Below are 25,522 nucleotides of genomic sequence, written 5' to 3'. Positions count from 1 at the left end.
TATCTGTTCAAAGATGTTTATGTATGTCTAAGTAAACCAAATATAAAACTCTGAATTTTATTAAATAAAAAATATAATAGGTCTAGCTAGGTCTATCTTATAAAACCATTAAAGATTTGATATTAAAGTCAAAGGGTTTATTTACATTAGTACAATAAAGACAACTTCAGTTAATATTTAAATCTGAATGTAAAAAGGCTTCTGTAACCAGAAATGATGATGTTTTCATTCTTGATCAAAAATAAACAAAAGTATGTAAACATTTGGTAAGCAGAACAGCAATTACACCTTGTACATAAAATGATCAGACAGGCATTCACCTAAAACATTTACAGCTGATAGACTAATATTTCTTATAATTAAATCCAAAATATTTTATTAGTATTTATTAAGTATAAATACTTAAACTAGATAAAAAAGACAATTAACAGAGGACAACAATTTTTAAAAGTTTTGATTCCCAAAAATTTTTTGGTGATTGTGATAGAAAGTTTCAAGCTAAACACAAATTTTAGGTTGACAATATCAATGAGTAAATAGGAGAAGTATAAAATTACCTTCAGTTAAATTGTGTTTAATTCCTTAATGCTGCACACACTGATAAGTGGTATGAAATGAACAGATGGATGGATGAACATTTTATATGAAGAGGAAGCAAAAAACATCTTTGCTGGGTCAACTTGTGGTTTAATTGTCATCTTTATTGCTCCAGCACTAAATGTTTACAGAGTAGTCAGTTCTTTTTAATGCAAGTCTTTAGCACAGCTGCCCTACTCAAAAATGAAAGAATAGTACTTGGTATACCTAGTAGCAGTGCCGCTACTTTTAGATCGCCACACATGTTCCACTTCAAAATGAGGTGGCTGCAACAAACAGGTTCATAAAAGAAAAATGTAAAGATGACTTTTGTCATTAAGCAAAAATCCATTAAGATACACCCAAAATTGTCCAGTAAGCAAAATCTGTTTTCCAGTGCAATTCAATAAAATCAGAAACAACTAGGTAAATTAATATCACCCATTACAACAAAACTGTCTGCAGTAAGGAACAATTAGGAAATAAAAGAACAAAATTCATTTAACACCAGAATCCCTGAAAACTATGAAAAAACTCGTTAACCAGGACAAACTTAAATTTCTTTGCATCTCTCCATTAGTGTCTTTTGTTTTATAAATGTGTTGATCAGCACAAGCGGCAAGCAGCCTGCTATACCATCCCCCTACCACCACAGCTCAACTCAGGCAAAAAGTTTTCCCAGCTCAAGTCTGTTTATCTATGTGTGGGGTGCCTGGAGTAGTACTGGGTAAATAAAATATTGTTATTTAAAACACATGCATTTCATGTGTGTTCCATGTCTACAACGATCTAAGTAAATGTTGGATGACAGGAAATGTGAGGCAAGAAATGTTGAACACATACCTAAAACAGAAACATTTTTCATGTTATAGTACTAATGACAAAATTGACATGGGGTATAAAGTTTTACGTACGTGTTCAACATTTCTTGCCATCCTACATTTAAATAGATTATCATCATACCCAGATAAACAGACTTGAGCTGGGAGAGCTTTTTGTCAAAGTTGAACTACGGCAGTGGGGAATGGGATAGCAGGCTGCTTGTCGCTTGTGCCGATTGAAACATTTGTGTAAAAAAAAAAAAAAACATGCTAATGGAGAGGGGTGAACGAATTTAAGTTGGCCTGGGATTACAAGTTTTTCGTAGGCTTCAGGGATTCCTGTGTTAAAAAGGTAGCATTATTACTTGCCAAAGGAATTTGATAGATAACAGGGACCTTCAATGAAGTATGTCCTGGAAACCCAGACTCAAGATATTCAAAAATGAAAAACTGGACATTGGATGGTATGAACTTCAAATTCAATGATGATCAAAAAATAAGCCCAACTCACCTTCCCCTCAACAATATAGACTGAGGGTTTTGAAAATAAATAAAGCATGGAGAACAAGCCTCATTTATAATGATATAATTAAGAGACAAACATTTCAAAAAGTGCAAAGATGTCAAATGTACCATCAATTAAATCCATCTTCTGCCACTTATCCAGGCTAGGTTGTAGAGATAACAGTCTAAGCAAAGATTTACAGACACTCATTTTTCCCGGCCACCTTCTACAACTCCTCCAGTACTGAGGTGTTCTTGGGCAAGCCAAGAGAAATAATCTCTTCAGAGTGTCCTCTTCAGCTGCCCCAAGCTCTCCACCCAGTTGGACATGCCTGAAACACCTTCCCAGGAAGGCATCCAGCAGGCATTCTAATCAGATGCCCAAACCACCTCAACTGGATCATTTTGATGCCAAGGAGAACTTTGAACTCCTCCTGAAAATCTGCAGTTCTCACCCTATGTCCAAGGCTAAGTCCGACACCTTGCAAAAAAAAAAAGTAATTTCTGCTGCTTGTATCCACAACCTAGTTTTTTTAGTCGCTACCAACAGCATGGGACCATAGAAGAGGTAAGGTGTAACGGTTGTCACTTTTTTTTTTTTTTTGTGTGCTTTTAACTGTTTCTGCAGCTTGCTTCCTTTTAGAGATAATTAACTCTCTGTGAGATATCTCTTTAAGGAGAGTAGGGGGCCATACTACGCCTGTAGGTCCTTGCTAAAATGTACCATGGTGTTTTGTAAGGGGAACTGACTTTAAAAAGGCAAGGAGGCATGTTTTTTAAAAAAAGGAAGAAGGGAGAAAAGAGAGGAGTGGAAAGTGAGAAGAAAGTCTGTTTGAGTAAAGAGCTGGGAAGGCGAATGGAAAGAAGCAGCCAGCTGTAAAGCAAAGAAGACTCTGTAATAAGGACGGTTAGGTGCACAGAGAAGGAGTGCCTGCTAACCTAAAAGGATATTCAGAGCTCACAGCTTTACTTGTCTGTTGGGAAGCGGGCGTCGGACATAGATGGATGCTAACGGCGAGTCACCCGGGTGAGACGGACTTTATCCTTCAGCAAAGGTACAGTCGCCAGGCTGGTGAGATCGCTTCTTTACATATAAACTCAGTAAAAGTGTCAGCGGCGCACATCAGGATTGGTCACTGGATTCACTGCAGACCTCCCAGGCCTTGTGAATATAAACTTTTAAAACAAAGTTCACATAAAAGGGACTGTGGAATGTGTGGGGATTGTGTGTGTGTGTGTGTGTCTAATTTATATGTGTATATAGATGTAATATAGGTTAAGTAGATGTGAATATATTTACTGGTGGCAGGCAGCTAAGCGGACTATTGATGGCTGTATACTTATTTATCTTTATAAATAAGATATTTTTCCGTTTCTTTGCCTTGCTTTCTTAGTTTCCTGCTTTCTTTCTTTTCCGTTTCATTGTTTTCTAGGGAGTATATTATAGAGTGTTTAAGGGGGTGGCATATATTTAGGGTTTGTTCCGTTCCTAATAGAATTAATTTTCCTAAGAGGAGGAGATTTTTGTGTGTGTTGAGCTCCTCATTCAACTTAAGAGGAACTCGCTACAAAGGAACATTGATCGACATGACAGACGCTGTTCTAATCTGCCAATTGATCTCCTATTCCTTTCTTCCCTCACTTGTGAACAAGATCCTGGATATTTAGACGACTCAACTTGAAGCAGCACCTCATCGCCAACCTGTAGAGGGAACTTTCCCCTTTTCTGGCTGTGAAAAATGATTTTGGACTTGGAAGTGTTGATCCTCATCCTGGCTGCTTCGTACTTGGCTGCAATCTGCTCCAGTATGAGTCAAACACTGCCAACAATACAAACCAAGCATGTTCTCCTGTTGTACAGTAAACAAACAGCCCACAACAGCTGGCAAAGTACCTAATACCCCTACAGGAAAAACTGAGGGACACTGTTATATGTCTTTTCCAAGATCACAAAACACATGTAGTTGGCAGGACATACTCACAGAAATCCTCAAGAATCCTTGTGAAGGTGAAAAGCTGGCTGAGTGTCCCCTGACTCTGTTAAATGAAGAAGTTTATGTGTGATTTCAGGAGGTCCTTCTTCCGCCATTCGACTATATTTTCAGGTGAGGTCAGCAGCACTTCATCCGTACTATAAACCGCATGGGTATATTACTGCCTCTTTCTCCCTGTCACTCAAAAGTTTGGCAAAATCGCTTTGAGACTTCAAGGATGACAAAGTCATTTTCCATGGCCTTGCCCAAAACCTCCCATACCAGAGTTTTTGCTTCTACCATTTCAATTGTAATACTCTGTTTGGCCTGTTGGTACTTGTCAGCTGCATCTGGTATTCCAAAAGCTAACCAGATTGATAGACCTCTTTCAATGTACTTTTGTGAAATACTATAAGGTCATAAATTGGTAACAGTATTCTTTAGGGGAAAAAACCAAGTACAGTGGAACCTCGAGATACGAGTTTAATTCGTTCCATCACTGAGCTCGTATAGCGAATTTCTCGTATCTAGAACTTCCCCATTGAAAATAATGGAAATCCAGTTAATCCGTTCCGCACCTCCAAAATATCAACATAAAAATCAATTTTCCTAACAAATAACACTGATAAAAAATATATACAAGTGGAACCTCCGTTTGCAAGTAACTTGGTTTACGAGTGTTTTGCAAGGCGAGCTAAATTTCTTAATTAATTTTGACTTGATAAAACGAGCGATGTCTTGCAATACAAGTAGTATGGATACACTTTGTCTGCTGAGCGTCATGTGAGCATAACTGAGCTGATGGTTCTTCTCTCTCGTGCGCATTTCTCTCTCCTTATCTCTCTTGCTCACGCACGCGTCAATCTCCTTATCTCTCTTGCTCACGCACGTGTCTCTCTCCTTATCTCTCTTGCTCGCGCACACGTCTCTCTCCTTATCTCTCTTGCTCGTCTCTCCTTGTCTCTCTCTCTCCTGCCTCTCTCTCTCTCTCTAGGGCAATCATCTCCTATTCTCCATCTGCATGTCCGCAATATTTTTGGATACGCTTATACAGCGAACTGCTACAGCGAAACAATGAAATCACAAGCGCACAAATGCGTAGATCCTCACGCTACGGGAGAACAAGGAACACTGAGTGAGCTGACGGGCTGGCAGCGTCAGCTTGGGTGAATCCCCGAGTCAAGGCGGATCGGGAAACGCGTCACGCATAACCACAGCCTGGCTCGTGGCTCGTTACGTGAGCCAATGCTCATATTTAGATCTGAATTTTTCGCTCATACTTTTCTCTTATCTTGAATTTCTCGTATACAGAGGTGATCGTATCTAGAGGTTCTACTGTACCTTGATTTTCATTAACTGTATGACTTTAAGGTAAGAGCTGACTTGGAGCTGTGGGTCACTTCTACTTCTTGAATGCTCAGAAGCAGCAACTCTGCCACGCATATGTCAGCCATGCATTCCTTTTGTGAACTTAACTCAACCACCTGTCTCCACCCTACGGCACTGGCACTGTCATGACCCTGTGTCTCTCCTTTCATGGACTTCAAAGTGCTAATAAGGCAATTAGCTGCCATACTCTTCTGCACATGAATGCTTGGATGGCCAACAACACACTAATACTGCTCTGCTTGAGCACCCTGTCTATTTATTTACAAATGCTCATTGCCATGGAACTAAGTGCATCTTATCACAAAAGCTCTTATTTAGATGGTAGATACAATTTGCTCAGTCAAAAATTCCATGTGAACATCCTACCAACTCAAAAATACAAGTCAGACAATAAGGATAAAACAAAGCTATCCGAGTTGTTACATAATGGAGTAGAGGTAGAGGTGGTCCAGTCCTGCAAGTACCTAGTCTATATTAATGAAAGGCTGGACTGGTTTCACAGCACAGAGGAATATTATATAAGAAAGGACAGAGTAAGACTACTAAATCAACAAGCTAATAAAAAAGGGCAAGGTCAATTAAAGGACACTCTGAACCCCTGGATGTGGTAGCAAAGAAGAGAGGTAAAACAAATCTGAGTGCCATACGAATGCTGCTCATCCTCTCTCTGACACATGCAAAATACTTCCATCAGAAGTGTGTCAAGAAACGCTACTGGGGGTCCTTCATACCAACAACAATACGCCTGCAAAATGCTTTACTGTGACTGTGAAAGCCAAGTCAGAAGTGATTTTTTTTTTTTAATTTTCTTGCTTTATAGTCAATTTGGTGAGTGTTCAGACCAAAGTGTGTATATATTTATTTACTTACTTAAAATTAATTAGTTATGTATTTATTTAAAGAGCTTCTGTAAAAAGACAAATTTCCCCTGAGCACAGGCCTGGCGATAAAAAGATAATGATCGCAAAATAATAATTCCTCAATAGAAATATAACACGTTTGATACAATGTCGATAGAACTCATTCCATCTATTTTTGACAGACAACACAAAAAGCCAAGATAATGAGAACAGCAGCACGCCAAACCAAATATATGGCTATAACAGAGAGTTACAGCCACATCAGGTTAGGTTGGTGCAGTGTAGGAGTAGCAGCACACATGCCAATGTTTGGGCTATTGCAGCTATTCACACAAGTATGTCAGGAGACACTCTTCTCAACTCATTCCATATTGTCTGCACTCTCTTTTTCACCTCTCTTCCACAATCTCCATTACTCTGTACTGCTGATCTCAAGTATTTAAACTTCGCTGAAAATACCATTTAATTAGTTTTTGTTTTCAGTTGTTTAGTTGAGTAAATCGATTAATCACAGCAGCCTTAATATAATACATATATATAATGTACATACCTGGCAAATCTATTTTGACAACCTTAATTGTATTTCCTGCTCAAATTAAGATGCAAGAATAAGCTTGAAATCCCACAAAAACTTTAAGAATATTAAGATTAAAAAAATGATGCTAATAAAATGACACTGAATAATGAAATTAGAAAAGGACACTTTTTTTCATTTAAATGGCTCAATATCGATTCTTAAAATCTCAAAATCCATCTTGTGAATCTCTATCCTGTTCAATTACTATATGTAGACTTTTGCTTATGTTCATTTTTGGTGTCTGATCCAGCAGATTTCACTGATGTGTTTGTTAAGCATTGTGTACTGGGGCAATCTCGTTGCCTATATGCAGAGCCGCTAAGATGTCCAGCTATTGTTCCAAAAAGCTTTCTAGCATTTCCAATTCACTGTTCCATAGTGTGACTATACCAATCACAAGTCTGTGTGTTAACAAGTCCAATGCTGCTTCTCTTTAAGCATTTGGCAAGCTGTACTGCTACAATGGAAAAAGTTAGCAACAGGCCTCATCCAGCAAAGCAAGTGGGCAACTGTTTTAATTTTCAATGGTGGTCCAGAAAGTCACCCGACAAAAAATTTTAACACACACAATTAAATTTGCTGTGCACAATTAAAGTGACACACACGATTAAATGTGGTGTGCACAATTAAGCAAGGTGACATGCATATTCAAATGAGGTGATGTGAGAATTAAATGTGGTGCCACACACAATATTAGAGATGATGCCCTCACAATCACAGGGGTTACAAGTAAAAGTATACAGAAAGGGTAGGTACCTTGGCAAAACAAAAGGAAATTAGTGATTGGTGGCAAGGTTTTTCTATCAGTCCACAGAGAAAGTTGCCAGCTAAATGGTGTGATGAGTGAGGTAAAGTTAAAATAGCATTTTTTTTTCAATAAAATTGCTGGCAATCACAATTCCCAATGCAAGTACATGAGTGTATATGTAAACATTAGACCATGTATTGCTCTTTCCCCAACCACCCCCCTTAATCAAGGCAAAAGGAATTTTCAGAGCAGCATTCGATACAAGGAGTGAGTGTGTGCTCAAATCAGCTAAACTGAAGTAGCTCCAAAATAGTGGCATTATCAGTCACGATGGTCAGTTCTTTTTTTTTTTTATGTTCCATTCATTCAATGCAGTTGATGCGCTCTAGATCCTTCTTTAGAAATGCTTACTTTTTGTCTAAGAACAGTGAGGACATATTTGAGACTAACATGCATGGTACAAATTAGCAACTGAAGAATTATAGAAAGCCACGAGTCTTTCTGATGTATCTTTAATTTTGTATAATTCAGGATTCTTTTAAATTTCCAATAGGGGAATAAATCTGGCTAACAGTTTAGTTTAATTGTAGTTAATTTAGTTTAATTTAGTTTAATGGTGTCTACATGGAGATTCATAACATGTGAATAGGTTACTGAATAATATTTAGTATACAAGAAGCAGTATTTGATTATTTTATATTATTCGTAACATGGTGAATTTTTAATGAGTGCAGTGTTGTGAAAGTTTTTGTTTTTTTTTTATAAAAAGAACAATGATATTTTGATCCACATCATCTAAATACTGATGTTAACTGTTCATTACTAATCAAGTACTTCTTCTTAAATGCCATTCTATGCTTATGAATATGCTATGAAGTCACTATGCACACAAACTTCAAATAAGAAAGTGGTGGCTGCCTTCAGTTTTTTCCTAGAAGAGGAGGAGAGACATCCCTATTGCCCAAGAAAAGCATTAAATGCCCCAGCACAACCTGGTGACAGAGTCACCCACATCAAAGAATTATTGGGATTCACATCAAGGAATTATTGAAAAAGCGTAAGAGCAGCACAACGCCATCTCTCAGGTACTCCGTGCAGATGAAATGACCAGTCATTTGGTTTACCACCATGCACGAAGTGGATGTGATGGAGGCCATGCATGAAGCCTTGAATTCAATACTGGACTTCACTGAGTCACTCTCTGATGAATCTTATGTATGTGTCCCCTACCCCAACCCAATGCTGCATCTCTGAAGAACACAGCTCACAAAGGACATAAAGATGGCTGTCATGGCATACATTGATGAAAAGTATGCTGACCAGAAAACTGATGAACAATGAAAAAGAACAACAAAATTGAACGACACATTGGTGGATCCACACTTCGAAATACAATACATCAAGCCAGAAAAGAGAGATGCCATCAAAATGAGAGCAGTGTCTGAGATGCTGAAGGAAAACCATGACCCGTCAACTTCAGTCAAAAAAGCAGGAAAAAAGGAGGAAGGAACTGTTGCCATGCTATCCACCCAGTTCCTTTAAGAAATCATACTCCAATCAGTACAGGACTCAGAGATAAAGAAACAACGGAAAAGGAGCTTTACATTTACCCGGTAGAACCAGACGCAGACAGGGAAATGGACACCTGCAGTGATGGAAGATCTATTACAGAAAATTCCCAAAAGTAAGCCACCTGGCAAAGCGCTACTTTTGATCCCTGCAACAAGGACCCCCTGTGAGAGGGTTTTTAGTACAGGGGGTAATACTGTTATCTGCCATAGGGAAGCTTTAAATCCTGAGGCAGTGTGCAGACTTGTCTTTCTTGACCGCAACCTGAAGTAGGAAAAAGTCTGGTCCAAAACACTGACAGCACTGGAGACAGTACTGTACCAATGAGGATTTCTTGGGCCCTTATTTTTTTTTTGCCTTGGAGCACAAGCTGACCATAACCGAGTGAATAAATCAATTTCGCTCATACTGTCCTTCATTTGCATTTGAAAGCTGCTCAAATTTGTGCTGTATATACAGAATGTTTTTTGTCTAATTATTTGTGGGTTTGTTTCCCAACCATTTAAAAAGTTTGAATCTATACCAAGGAAAGGATACAGTATAGAGGAGTTTTTTTTTTTAGATTTTATTTTGTATTAATACCAGTTTATTTATTTGGAATTGACTGAAATATTTACATTGTGTTCCACTTGAAAGGTTTACTTTTAGATTTAAGATTTTAGAATTAAGATTTCATTTATTTGGAGTTGACCAATAAATTTAGTGTGTTCTCCTGTAACTTGAAAGCTTTTCACTGGTCAGAATTGAGACTTTATTTTGTATTACCTATTTTATTTATTTGGTAATGGCCAAAGAATTTAGCTGTACATTTTTTTTGTGGTCTCCTGTAACTCTTAATACTAACCAGTCAAAATCTTCAAGTTTATAGCTTATTATATATACCTATTTTATTAATTTGAAATATAGTTGTATAATGTTCTACATTACATTTCTCATGTTCAACTTCTGACAGAAAAGAAATTATGTTTAACACTAGAATTACCAGAGCCTACGAAAAAACTCGTAATTCCGTCCCACCTTAAACTGCTTCTTAAATCCCTTCACACCTCTCCGCCAGCGCCCTTTGTCTTCTAAATGTGCTGATAAAGAGAAGCCGGCTATTCCATCCCCACCAATTTAGAACGTGCACGAACTTCTCTCAGCTCATGCCTTGATTGAGTATCTGGGAGTGAAGTGGAGTTTTAGAGTGAAATAATAGATCGTTGTTTGGAACACACGCATTTCATGTCTGTTCCGTTTCTACAGTAATCTGTGTCAACACATTGTTAAAACAGAAACTTTTTTTTATATTCTAGTAGTAGATGACAAAATGTAGGCATAAACTATATAATGTATGAAGCCTGAAGTCCAAATAGCAAAGAAACATTTTCACAAGAATAACACAATTGCACTTTTATTCAAACATATAACTGCAGAAAGAAAAAGCCGCCTTAACATGCGACATTGACACCAGTTTACTATAACTGACTCCGTGGTTCAATAGATACAGCCCCGCTTGAATCAAAGGGTCACGGGTTGATCTCGCCCTCCCTTTTGAGAAGTAAACTGTTCTTAGTCTTACTGTTTTAGAAGAAAAACATACATTTGATTTCAGTCTGTAACAGCCGGTGCAATTTATGATCTTTGTAAAGGTTAGCTTTTTTTTTTATTCACTTTTCACTCTCTCAGTCGCGTTCAGAATCAATCCATACAACCCCATCTGACACGGCTGTTTTCACTAAAGGCGCTATAGCTCTGCAGTGTACCACGATGCATACTAACGCACCCCCGGTTCTGACACACAAGCGCTGGCGAAGCTGCCTTCTTCGTATCTCACCGTCACTTGCTTTTCTTTTTATTCAGTTTTATTGAGTGTTCCTGCCAGTCCCGCATGTTGCTGTATGCTTTTTCTTTTGCACCCAGGACATGCAGAAGAAAGAATGGTAAAGACCAACTTCGGGCGCTATATGCAATCATCAGACACTCCCCATCTGCCCGTGTCGTTCAAACACAGGAACATATATTGGTGTAAAAGTATAACAAAAGTGCACTTTTATTCAAGTGCACTTTTTCCATCGCCTTTTCCTGTAAGAAGCAGTGTACACACTTCTCTCTATGCTGTGGTTTCTATTACACACCTGAAAGAAAGAGACAATACATATGAACATATCCAGCATACAGCAACATGCGGGGACTGGCAGGAACACTCAATAAAACTGAATAAAAAGAAAATCAAGTGACGGTGAGATACGAAGAAGACAGCTTAGCCAGCGTCTGTGTGTCAGAACGGGGCGTAGTATGCATCGTGGTACAGTACAGAGCTATAAGCGCGTCTGTATTCTGTTTCTTTTGTACTCCAGGGCACGCAGAGGAGAGAATAGTAAAGAGCAGTAAGTTCGGCTATATGCAATCATCAGACACTCTCCATCTGCCCGTTGTTTTGTTATACTTTTCAATACTTTTATACTGCTCAAGCGGGCATGCTCAAAAATACACGTGTAATGCCACGAAAAGTGCGCAGACACTTCATTTCGCAAACAAAACAAGTGCACTTTTATTCAAAACTACCTGTATAACCGAAGAAAAAAGAAAGCAAGATACAGTAGGCGATTGATACGACATCTTGCATGGTGCAATGCTAAGAAGTGAAGATTTTCATTCCGTGCTATATAAAATCATCACATTCAAATATTAACAGTTCCCACACACCCAAGGACCGTCCTTCCTACATTTACGACCGTGTACTTGTTGCCGTGTACACACCTCTCTGTGCTATGGTTTCTATTACACTGAATGAGCACCTGACACTGTACTTTCTTCCCTGGGGGAAGGTCCGCATCAGAGAATTTCCAGTTCCTGCATAAATTCACACCGATCTGGCGCTGTTCGTTTTCAAATAATATTGCATTAGTGCGATTATATTTTCACATATATTGTCTTTCTTTCAGGTGTGTAATAGAAACCACAGCATAGAGAGAAGTGTGTACATTGCTTCTTACAGGAAAAGCGATGGAAAAAGTGCACTTGAATAAAAGTGCACTTTTGTTATACTTTTACACCAATATATGTTCCTGTGTTTGAGCGACACGGGCAGATGGGGAGTGTCTGATGATTGCATATAGCGCCGAAGTTACTGGTCTTTACCATTCTTTCCTCTGCATGTCCTGGGTACAAAAGAAAAAGCATACAGCAACATGCGAGGGGACTGGCAGGAACACTCAATAAAACTGAATAAAAAGAAAAGCAAGTGACGGTGAGATACGAAGAAGGCAGCTTCGCCAGCGTTTGTGTGTCAGAACCGGGGGGGTGCGTTAGTATGCATCGTGGTACACTGCAGAGCTATAGCGCGTCTTTAGGGAAAACAGCCGTGTCAGATGGGGTTGTATGGATTGATTCTGAGCGCGACTGAGAGAGTGAAAAGTGAATAAAAAAAAAAAGCTAACCTTTACAAAGATCATAAATTGCACGGCTGTTACAGACTGAAATCAAATGTATGTTTTATTCTAAAACAGTAAGACTAAGAACAGTTTACTTCTCAAAAGGAGGGGCAGGATCGAACCCGTGACCCTTGATTCCAAGCGGGGCTGTATCTATTGAACCACGGAGTCAGTTATAGTAAACTGGTGTCAATGTCGCATGTTAAGGTGGCTTTTTCTTTCTGCAGTTATATGTTTGAATAAAAGTGCAATTGTGTTATTCTTGTGAAAATGTTTCTTTGCTATTTGGACTTCAGGCTTCATACATTATATAGTTTATGCCTACATTTTGTCATCTACTACTAGAATATAAAAAAAGTTTCTGTTTTAACAATGTGTTGACACAGATTACTGTAGAAACGGAACAGACATGAAATGCGTGTGTTCCAAACAACGATCTATTATTTCACTCTAAAACTCCACTTCACTCCCAGATACTCAATCAAGGCATGAGCTGAGAGAAGTTCGTGCACGTTCTAAATTGGTGGGGGGATGGAATAGCCGGCTTCTCTTTATCAGCACATTTAGAAGACAAAGGGTGCTGGCGGAGAGGTGTGAAGGGATTTAAGAAGCAGTTTAAGGTGGGACGGAATTACGAGTTTTTTCGTAGGCTCTGGTAATTCTAGTGTTAAACCAAAATTAACCTTATGGATATCTCCACATCTCATTTAGTATTAAAAAGGAACATTTAATTTGGACAAAACTTCTGATTTGTTTTATATTATGAAATGTATCAATATAAACTAATATTTTTTCCATATTGCCCAGCCCTACCTGGGGGGTAAATAAAGTTCTATCAAATGCGAACATTTCATTTTAGTCAATTGCTTAAAATTAAACATACAACGGGGTCAGCCTGAAATGCCACTTTTGGTCGCACTGCATTTGGATCGAAGTAATACAGGTAAAATATTTTTATTTTGCTCTTTTAACATAGATAAATGCCATTTATCTTTAATTGCTATTTTTTTTTTTTTTTTAAGAAGAACTAGGAATAAATCAACAGCAACACTGTCCATCCATCCATCCATTCTCTTCCGCTTATCCGAGGTCGGGTCGCAGGGGCAGCAGCTTAAGCAGAGAGGCCCAGACTTCCCTCTCCCCGCCACTTCTTCCAGCTCTTCTGGGAGAATCCCAAGGCGTTCCCAGGCCAGCCGGGAGACATAGTCCCTCCAGCGTGTCCTGGGTCTTCCCCGGGGCCTCCTCCCGGTTGGACGTGCCCGAACACCTCACCAGGGAGGCGTCCAGGAGGCATCCTGATCAGATGCCCGAGCCACCTCATCTGACTCCTCTCAATGCGGAGGAGCAGCGGCTCTACTCTGAGCCCCTCCCGGATGACTGAGCTTCTCACCCTATCTTTAAGGGAAAGCCCAGACACCCTGCGGAGGAAACTCATTTCAGCCGCTTGTATTCGCGATCTCGTTCTTTCGGTCACTACCCATAGCTCATGACCATAGGTGAGGGTAGGAGGTAGATCGACTGGTAAATTGAGAGCTTTGCCTTACGGCTCAGCTCCTTTTTCACCACGACAGACCGATGCAGAGCCCGCACCGATCCGCCTGTCGATCTCACGCTCCATTCTTCCCTCACTCGTGAACAAGACCCCGAGATACTTGAACTCCTCCACTTGGGGCAGGATCTCTCCCCCAACCCTGAGAGGGCACTCCACCCTTTTCCGGCTGAGGACCATGCTCGGATTTGGAGGTGCTGATTCTCATCCCAGCCGCTTCACACTCAGCTGCGAACCGATCCAGAGAGAGCTGAAGATCACGGCCTGATGAAGCAAACAAGACAACATCATCTGCAAAAGCAGTGACCCAATCCTGAGTCCACCAAACGGACCCCTTCAACACCCTGGCTGCGCCTAGAAATTCTGTCCATAAAAGTTATGAACAGAATGGTGACAAAGGGCAGCCCTGGCGGAGTCCAACTCTCACTGGAAGCGGGCTCGACTTACTGCGGCAATGCGGACCAAGCTCTGACACGGTTGTACAGAGACCGAACAGCTCTTATCAGGGGGTCCGGTACCCCATACTCCCGGAGCACCCCCCACAGGATTCCCGAGGGACACGGTCGAATGCCTTTTCCAAGTCCACAAAACACATGTAGACCGGTCGGGCAAACTCCCATGCACCCTCCAGGACTCTGCTAAGGGTGAAGAGCTGGTCCACTGTTCGCGACCAGGACGAAAACCACACTGTTCCTCCTGAATCCGAGGTTCGACTATCCGACGGACCCTCCTCTCCAGAACCCCCGAATAGACTTTTCCAGGGAGGCTGAGGAGTGTGATCCCTCTATAGTTGGAACACACCCTCCGGTCCCCTTTTAAAGAGGGGACCACCACCCCGTCTGCCAATCCAGAGGCACTGTCCCGATGTCCATGCGATGTTGCAGAGGCGTGTCAACCAAGACAGTCCTACAACATCCAGAGCCTTAAGGAACTCCGGCGATCTCATCCACCCCGGGGCCCTGCCACCAAGGAGTTTTTGACCACCTCGGTGACTTCAGTCCCAGAGATGGGAGAGCCCACCTCAGAGTCCCCAGGCTCTGCTTCCTCGTGGAAGGCATGTTAGTGGGATTGAGGAGGTCTTGAAGTACTCCTCCCACCGACCCTAACGTCGAAGTGAGGTCAGCAGCGCACCATCCCCACCATATACGGTGTTGACACTGCACTGCTTCCCCTCCTGAGGCGCCGGACGGTGGACCAGAATCTCCTCGAAGCCGTCGAAAGTCGTTCTCCATGGCCTCTCCAAACTCCTCCCATGCCCGAGTTTTGCCTCAGCAACAACGAAGCCGCGTTCGCTTGGCCTGCGGTACCTATCAGCTGCCTCCAGAGACCCACAGGACAAAAAGTCCTATAGGACTCCTTCTTCAGCTTGACGGCATCCCTCACGCGGTGTCCACCAACGGGTTCGGGATTGCCGCCACGACAGGCACCGACCACCTTGCGGCCACAGCTCCGGTCAGCCGCCTCAACAATAGAGGCACGGAACATGGCCCATTGGACTCAATGTCCCCACCTCCCTCGGGGCGTGGTTGAAGTTCTGCGGAGGTGGGAGTTGAAGCTACTTCTGACAGGGGACTCTGCCAGCCGTTCCCAGCAGACCCTCACAACACGTTTGGGCCTACCAGGTCTGACCGGCATCTTCCCCACCATGAAGCCAACTCACCACCAGGTGGTGATCAGTTGACAGCTCCGCCCCTCTCTTCACCCGAGTGTCCAAGACATATGGCCGCAAGTCCGGCGACACGACCACAAAGTCGATCATCGACCTGAGGCCTAGGGTGTCCTGGTGCCAAGTGCACATATGAACACCCTTATGCTTGAACATGGTGTTCGTTATGGACAATCCGTGACGAGCACAGAAGTCCAATAACAAAACACCGCTCGGGTTCAGATCGGGGGGGCCATTCCTCCCAATCACGCCCTTCCAGGTCTCACTGTCATTGCCCACGTGAGCATTGAAGTCTCCCAGCAAAGCGAGGGAATCCCCAGAAGGTATGCCCTCTAGCAACCCCTCCAGAGACTCCAAAAAGGGTGGATACTCCAAACTGCTGTTTGGCGCATACGCACAAACAACAGTCAGGACCCTTCCCCACCCGGCGGAGGGAGGCCACCCTCTCGTCCACCGGGGTAAACCCCAATGCACAGGCTCCGAGTCGGGGGGCAATAAGTATGCCCACACCTGCTCGGCGCCTCTCACCGGGGGCAACTCCAGAGTGGTAGAGAGTCCAGCCCCTCTCAAGGAGATTGGTTCCAGAGTCCAAGCTGTGCGTCGAGGTGAGTCCGACTATATCTAGCGGAACCTCTGACCTCGCGCACTAGCTCAGGCTCCTTCCCCTTCAGAGAGGTGACATTCCACGTCCCAAGAGCCAGTTTCTGTAGCCGAGGATCAGACCGCCAAGGTCCCCGCCTTCGGCCACCACCCAACTCACATTGCACCCAACCTCCTTGGCCCCTCCCATAGGTGGTGAGCCCATGGGGAGGAGGACCCACGTTACCTCTTCGGGCTGTGCCCGGCCGAGCCCCAGCAACACTGTATTTCTCCAAGTAGTCCGGCTGCAAAACCATGTAGTGGGAACGTGAAATGCAGAGCACCAAATGTTACAAGAGTGCATAAATGCACCATAACAATAATGTAGGGAAAGCAGTAAAATGCTAAGGAACTAAATTTGTGTCAGCCATCAGTAAATACCACTACTTAAAAAGAAGCAGAAATATGACCAGGGCAGCAAAAAAAAAACAAGTGTATTCCAGTACTAAAAAAATACATCATTTTAGAAAACTAAGCATTTTCTCACAATGCAAGGCAACATCCCTCCAACCAACCAACCCTCTAAAATGGCTTTTGGACCTACAATTGCAGGATAAATGCTGTGGTGTTAATGAAATTAACAACAGATGAACTAGTGGGGCAACAATGAGATGACCCCCAAAACAGGAATGGTTTAACAGGTGGAGGCTACTGAAATATTTTCCCTCCTCATCTTTTCTGACTGTTTCTTCACTAGTTTTGCATTTGGCTACAGTCAGTGTCACTACTGGTAGCACGAGGCGATACCTGGACCCTACAGAGGTTGCACAGGTAGTCCAACTTCTCCAGGATGGCACATCAATACCTGTAATTGCCAGAAGGTTTGCTGTGTCTCCCTGCACAGTCTCAAGGGCATGGAGGAGATTCTAGGAGACAAGCAGTTACTCTAGGAGAGCTGGAGAGGGCCATAGAAGGTCCATAACCCATCAGCAGGACCAGTATCTGCTCCTTTGGGCAAGGAGGAACAGGATGAGCACTGCCAGAGCCCTACAAAATGACCTCCAGCAGGCCACTGGTGTGAATGTCTCTGACCAAACAATCAGAAACAGACTTCATGAGGGTTGCCTGAGGGCCCAAATGTCTACTGCGCCCTGTGCTCACTGGACAGCACCGGGGAGCTCAATTGGCATTTGCCATAGAATACCAGAATTGGCAGGTCCACCACTGGCGTCCTGTGCTTTTCACAGATGAGAGCAGGTTCACCCTGAGTATATGTGAAAGACGTGAAAGGGTCAGGAGAAGCCATGGAGAATATTATGATGCCTGTAACATCGTTTAGCATGACTCGTTTGGTGGTTGGTCAGTGATGATCTTGGAGGCATATTCATGGAGCGACTCACAGACCTCTACAGGCTAGACAACGGCATCTTGACTGCCGTTAGGTAACAGGATGAAATCCTTGGACCCATTGTCAGACCCTACGCTGGTGAAGTAGGTCCTGCTTTCCTCCTAATGCACGACAATGCCCGGCCTTATGTGGCAAGAGTATGCAGGCAGTACCTGGAGGATGAAGGAATTGAAACAATTGAATGGCCTTCATGATCCCCTGACTTAAACCCAATAGAACATCTGTGGGACATTATGTTTCGGTCCATTAGGCGCCGCCAGGTTGCTCCTCAGACTGTACAACAGCTCAGGGAGGCCCTCATACAGATCTGGGAGGAAATGCCACAAGACACCATCCGTCGTTTCATTAGGAGCATGCCCCGACGTTGTCAAGCATGCATAAAAGCTCGTGGGGGCCACACAAGATATGGAAAAGCATTTTGAGTAAGAGAAAGTAAGTTTTTGAAAAAATGAACTAGCCTGCCACATCTTCATTTCACTCTGATTTTAGGGTGTCTACACAATTGAGCCCTCTGTAGGCAGAAAACTTTTATTTCCATTAAAACACTTGGCATCCTTTTGTTCCTAAGACATTGCCCTGTCGTTATTTGTATAGATATCCAACTTCATATTGAGATCTGATGTATCTAATGTGTTTCTTTAAAGTGTTCCTTTAATTTTTGTGAGCAGTGTATATATATATATCTTTACTAATAAAAGGCAAAGCCCTCTCACTCACTCACTCATCACTAATTCTCCAACTTCCCGTGTAGGTAGAAGGCTGAAATTTGGCAGGCTCATTCCTTACAGCTTACTTACAAAAGTTAAGCAGGTTTCATTTAGAAATTCTACACGTAACGGTCATACCGGTCGATAATGGTCGATAACGTCCGCCATGTTGAATTTTCTTATTTATGGCCCCATCTTCACGAAATTTGGTAGGCGGCTTCCCTGCGCTAACCAAAACCGATGTACGTACTTATTTTGGTGGTATGACGCCATTGTTGGCCGCCATATTGAATTTTCCAACGTCACCAATTTTCAAACTTCCCGTGTAGGTAGAAGGCTGACCCCATCTTCAAGAAATTTGGTAGGTGGCTTCCCGGCGCTAGCCAAAACCGATGTCGCATACTTATTTCGGTGGTATGACGCCATTGTTAGCCGCCATATTGAATTTTCCACATGTCACTAATTCTCCAACTTCCTGTGTAGGTAGAAGGCTGAAATTTGGCAGGCCCATTCCTTACAGCTTACTTAAAAAGTTAAGCAGGTTTCATTTGAAATTCTACGTGTAACGGTCATAACGGTCGACAACGTCCGCCATATTGAACTTTCTTATTCATGGCCCTATCTTCACGAAATTTGGTAGGCGGCTTCCCTGCGCTAACCGAAACCAATGTACATACTTATTTCGGTGGTATGACGCCACTGTCAGCCGCCATATTGAACTTTCCAACGTCACTAATTCTCCAACTTCCCGTGTAGGTAGAAGGCTGAAATTTGGCAGGCTCATTCCTTACAGCTTACTTACAACAATTAAGCAGGTTTTATTTCAAATTGTCCACGTAACGGTCATAACGGTCAACAACGTCCGCCATGTTGAACTTTCTTATTTACGGCCCCATCTTCACGAAATTTGGTAGGTGGCTTCCCTTAGCTAACCGAAACCAATGTACGTGCTTATTTAGGTGGTATGACGCCACTGTCAGCCGCCATACTCAATTTTCCAACATCACTAATTCTCCAACTTCCCGTATAGGTAGAAGGCTGAAATTTGCAAGGCTCATTCCTTACAGCTTACTTACAAAAGTTAAGCAGGTTTCATTTCGAAATTCTACACGTAATGGTCATAACGGTCAACAACGTCCACCATGTTGATCTTTCTTATTTATGGCCCCATCTTCTCGAAATTTGGTAGGCGGCTTCCCTCCACTAACTGAAACCAATGTACGTACTTATTTCGGTAGTATGATGCCACTGTCGGCCGCCACAATAAACTTTTCAACAGTCTTTGTTACTTATGGGCCTAAATTCAAGAAATTCTTTCGATCAAAGAACTGTCACTTACCGAGTGGTTTCCATGCCCGGAGATACCACCTACCTTTTCCATTCTCTTTGTTACATATTGCACGGCCATATCAGGCTCACTCTTGATATCCGGAGGAACATTGTGTCTTATGTATTGAATGACTGGGACAGGTTCAAGGTGTGGACTGATGACGGTACAGGAGATAATTATACTACACAGGAGCACTATAAGAGTGAAATGCTTAAGCCCTTCACCTATGGTTCTGCATGTGAGTTGATGGCTGCCACTGAATTGTTCGGTTGTCGCTTTCAAGTGTACCGAAATGGCCAAATATTTTACACCTTTCGACAACCGCCAATGCCTCTTAAACATCTTGGATTCACAGGTGACGATTTCAGTAGTGGACACTTTGATGTTTATGAATGTTTAAACTCTCAAACGCTGGATGTGCTTTTATCGATGAAACCGGTTGTGTGCTTACAACGCTTGACAGATGTCAAATGTCACTTCAACACAACAAATCCTGCAACTACTGTCGTAACTGAAACAAACCATGGATCTCAAACCGATTATGACAGCAGCAATCCAAGCTGTGAGATTTGAGACAAGATTACTGTTCACATGGCCAACTGTAAGTTGCATACTCAAGAGTAAGCTCAGCGCACAGCTTGGTCATGTTACAACCGGACGGCCGAACTGACAACATGGTATACAAAGAGATCCTTAACAAATAATTATTGGCATATTGTCCCACAGTTTAAAAAGATTTAATTTTCTTCCTAATAAAAATTTGAATGCAGTACTTCGCCGCTGCGAAGCGCGGGTATTTTGCTAGTATATATATATATATAATTCATTAAGAACATGTAAGCAAGACACATAATTAATTGCTAAGGAAGGAAGAGAAGTGCTGTTTGTGTGACCGATCTCGCTAATATGTACAGCATGTCGAAATCCACCATCTCGACAATTTTACAAAGAAAAGATTTGCATAAGGAGGCTCCTTCTAAACAATAACCACCTTCCGTTTCATTCTCCTCCTCCTCCCTTCCTGCAGCCCAAAGATGTCAAATTAAATGGTGAGTACAGTATGAAATTGTTGTTTCTAGAATAGAATGCTTTTTATTGTCACTATACACTATCTACAATGAGATTAAAAGCAGCTCCTTCAGTGCAGACAAAAAGTTCTGTATAGGGCTTGTATGGTTGTTTTTTTTAGCCTTAGCATAACGCCGAATCTGCGGCCCCGCTTCTGCTTGCTTTCCTCCTCCGTCTGTGTCATCTCCTAGACCCGACAACAATCCACGGAGAGCCCGCTGGTCTCGCTATGTTGTCTGGGATGTTGTGCGTATGATGAAAAACACTCGAAACAGATGTCTGGCTCAGGACACCGATGTCTATAAGGTTCTGACGGTGTAGCGGATGTTCGCCGAACCGATCGTGCACAAACAAGGACAAAAAAAAAGTACAAAAAAGTGCACTGAAAAATGAAAAGGAGAGCCCTGAGCTGCTGCGACCGTGCGCGCCGCCATGCTCCTAGCTTTACACTAGAATTACCTGAGCCTACGAAAAAACTCGTAGGTCCGTCCCACCTTAAATCGCTTCTTAAAACCGTTCTCACCTCTCCGCCAGTGTCTTTTGTTAATCTAAATGTGCTGATAAAAGAAAAGCTGCAAGTAGTCGGCTATTATCCCCCCAACGACTTAGAACGTGCACAAACTTCTCCCAGCTTATGCCTTGATTGATTATCTGGGAGTGAAGTGGAGTTTTAGAGTGGAAATAATAGATCATTATTTGGAATACATGCATTTCACGTGTGTTCCGTTTCTACAGTAATCCGTGTAAACACATTTTTAAAACAGAAACGTTTTTCATATTTTAGTAGTAAATGACAAAATGTAGACATAAGCTATATAATGTATGAAGCCTGAAGTCCAAATATCAAACACTTTCACAAAAGGTACAAATATAAAAGAACAAGCATGCTTTTATTCAAAAACATAACTGCAGAAAAAAGCCGCCTTAGCATGTCACATTGACACATACGTACTACAGCTGGCACGGTAGCGTAATGGTATCAGCTGCTGACTAGTATTCAAAAGGTCATGAGTTCGATCCCCACACAATTCAGTTTTGAAAAGTAAACAGCTCTTATTCTTACAATTTGAGAATAAAAATATGCATTTGATTTCAGTGTGTAACAGCAAATGTAATTTATGATACTTCTAAAGGATTCTCTCAGTCGTTTTCAGGATCCTTCCCTAAAGAATGATGTTTTCACATAAAGCGTACTTGTGACTGCATTCTCGTACCAATGCTTGCGAACTGAAGTGCCTGCGTGCACTTTTCGTGGCATTACACGTCTATTTTTTTGAGCATGCCCATGTCGCTCAAACACAAGAACATATGTTGGTGTACAAGTATAACAAAACAAGTGCACTTTTATTCTAGACTATAAGTGAAGAAAAAATAAAGCAAGTTACAGTAGGTGGTTGATACAACAGCTTGTGTGCTGCAATGCTAAGAACTGCTGATTTCCGATCCGTGCTATATAAAATCATCACATTCAAATATTAACAATTCCCACACACCCTTCCTACATTCACAACACGTGTACTTGTTGCAGTGTACACATCTCTCTGTGCTATGGTTCCTATTACACTGAATGAGCACTTGACATTGTACTTTCTTCCCTATATAAATAACATTCGAGTATAGCGCGTCTCCAAATAAATCACATTTGAGCTATAGCGCGTCTCCAAATAAATCACATTTGAGTAATAGCGCCTTTATGTGAAAACAGCATTGTCAGATGGGGGATCGTGAACGCGACTGAGAGAATGGAACTGAATTAAAAAAAAAAGCTAACCTTTACAATTATCATGCATTTACAGTGGCTCTTACAGACTGACTGAAATCAAATGTATGTTTTTATTCTAAAATAGTTCAGTACATACAATATTATTTGAAAACGAACAGAGTCAGATTGGGTTTGAATACACGCTGACGCTGTTACAGAAGAAGTCAGCTTATTCAGTGCAGCAGTTTCAACGCACAGTACATGCAATATTATTTGAAAACGAACAGCGTCAGATCGGGCGCATATTCAAACCTGATCTGACGCTGTTCGTTTTCAAATAATATTGCATTAGTGCTATGATGTTTTCACATATATTGTCTCTTTCATTCATCTTGCGGTTTGTAATCAGTGACCGCGTGTTTTTCCCCCGATCTTGCCAGTTCGCACATGTTGCTGTATGGTGGTGTTTCTTTTGTACTCCAGGACACGCGGAGGACAGAATAGTACAGAGCAGTAAGTTCAGCGCTATATGCAATCAGACAGACAGGCAGAGAAGGCACTAGATATATAAATAAACAGGGAAGGCACTGTATAATAGATATATAAAAAACAGCTAAGGGGACATATATATAGATAGGTAGGAAGGAAAAGCAGTATATGATAGGCAGACAGGGAAGCTCCTATATAATAATAAAATTACTGTTATTACTATATAGATAGACAGGGAGTTCAAGCAGGCAGGAAGAACGGCGAAGGTTAAAAATAAATACATTTTCTCCCCAGCGGGGATTTGAACTCGGATCTCTTGAGGTACAGCAAGTCTGCTGTGCTCTAAGTGACGAAATCTTCCCAGTACACAACAGAAACTGTTGTAAAAGTTTTTAACCTTGTATGAAAGTGTATTTGCTCTCTGGCTGTCAGGCTTCACACATTTTATAGTTTATGCCTACATTTTGTAACATTGATTACTAAAATATGAAAAAGTTTCTGTTTTAACAATATGTTTGCACAGATTACTGTAGAAGCGGAACACACATGAAATGCGTGTGTTCCAAATAACGATCTATTATTTCCACTCTAAAACTCCACTTCACTCCCAGATAATCGAGGCATGAGCTCAGAGAAGTTGGTGCACGTTCTGAGTCGGTGGGGGGATGGAATAGCCGGCTGCTTGCATTTTGTTTTTATCTGCACATTTACAGGACAAAGGAGGCTGGCGGAGAGGTGAGAACGGTTTTAAGAAGCGATTTAAGGTGGGACGGATTTACGAGTTTTTTCGTAGGCTCTGGTAATTCTAGTGTTAATCTAGCCTACTTCTGGTAGGCTAGGCACTTTTTATAACGTTTTGGTTAGCATATTAGAAAAATTATTGCTGTTTTGGTAAATTATGCACATTATACAACCCTTTTTTATTATGAAAAGGTTAAGTAAGTGTTGCAGTGGGAGGTTCGGAACGCATTATGGGTTAGCCTTCGCGAACAAATTAAGTTCGTAAGTCAAGGGTCCACTGTATTGCGTATTTAAGTTAATCAAATTTATTACAAGTTTCCGGAAATCCACCACAGATTTACCGTATTTGCGTATATAGTTTCAACACAAAGGTTTAATTTTACCAAACATCTCCACAATCACTTCCTGGCTTCCATCAAAAATGCTGTCAGTCTCAAATTCTCGCCGATAAACATGATAAATATACCTGAAGAGACATTCTTAAGGAAATTTAGAAAATTTTGCTTGGAGAAGGGGGTCGGCTTAAATACCAGTCATCGGCAAATACATGTAATTTAGTAGGTAGTGAAGGGGGTCGGCTAATATACTGAGTCAGCTTGTATTCCGGGATCTACGGTAGTTAAGTGTCATTTAATTTGTACAATACTAAATGCAAGCAGCATCAAAAATGAATGAATATCAGGATGCATACATGTGGGTACTCATGGCAATATATGGTACAACTGAGCTGGAATTTGATGTTGCCTTTATAAAACTCACAGAGCTGCAACTTAATACTTTGTGAGGGAAACTTTGCCATCCCACTGGTAAACTAACACATTTAGGACAAAGGGTGAAATTTCACTGGTGGGATATGCATTTAACACACTCCAATTAAATAACCAATGGGTCAGATAAATCAATTATATTTATACCTGATGTTATGATATTACAAAATAATGCCTTTTGAATACGAAATACTAAATCTACTAAATCTGTAGGCAACCGGAGGGTAAATACTCCATATAATCATGGATTAAAAAAAAAAAAAATTTATTAAACACACTACTCAGGACATATCACCACAGTTTAACTGAACTCAGTTACTTAGTCAAAACTACATCACAGTCAATTCTCACATGTAAAAATCAATTAAAAAATAAATAAAAAATGAAATCGTTGGTGTGCTTTGTTGGAACTCATAGGCAGCACACAGATCAACAGGTTACTCAGCCATGTTCATGGCACTTCACTTTAACATCCGCTATAAAACACAGGAACCTCACAACTTCACCCTGGAACCACCGGTATCTTCGTCTTGATGTGCGATGAATTCAGTGTCCCCTTTTTGTCATTTCCCTAAATGTTTTGTCTTGGTAGAGTAATATATTAAATTACGTTCCCCTTTTGTATTATTAATATGTAGCCTTTGTCAGAATGCCTCAAATCTCACAGGCTTACCACTGTTTAAAAGGTATTGTACCATACAGTCCTATAAAAAAGTTTGGGAAACCCTCTTAATTCTTTGGATATTTGTTTATCATTGGCTGAGCATTCAAAGTAGCAACTTCCTTTTCATATATGACATGCCTTATGGAAACAGTAGTATTTCAGCAGTGACATTAAGTTTATTGGATTAATAGAAAATATGCAATATGCATCATAACAAAATTAGACAGGTGCATAAATTTGGGCTCCCCAACAGAGTTATTACATCAATACTTAGTTGAGTCTCCTTGTGCAAATATAACAGCCTCTAGACGCCTGCTATACCCTTTGATGAGTGTCTGGATTCTGGATGGAGGTATTGTTGACCATTCTTCCATACAAAATCTCTCCCATTCAGTTAAATTTGATGGATGCCAAGCATG

General features: G+C 41.5%; 1 protein-coding gene across 2 annotated transcripts in view; it reads right to left on the bottom strand.

Moving 5' to 3' along the window:
- LOC120523539 (SR-related and CTD-associated factor 4-like) overlaps window positions 1-25,522 on the bottom strand; it is a 440,470-nt gene that overhangs the window by 179,326 nt on the left and 235,622 nt on the right. The gene's annotated exons all lie outside the window — the stretch shown is intronic.

This window comes from Polypterus senegalus, chromosome 2 (genome assembly GCF_016835505.1).
Source record: "Polypterus senegalus isolate Bchr_013 chromosome 2, ASM1683550v1, whole genome shotgun sequence".
NCBI classification, from domain to species: domain Eukaryota; kingdom Metazoa; phylum Chordata; class Cladistia; order Polypteriformes; family Polypteridae; genus Polypterus; species Polypterus senegalus.
The sequence above is the reverse complement of the archived record's forward strand: the minus strand, read 5'-3'. Positions and strand labels throughout refer to the sequence as shown.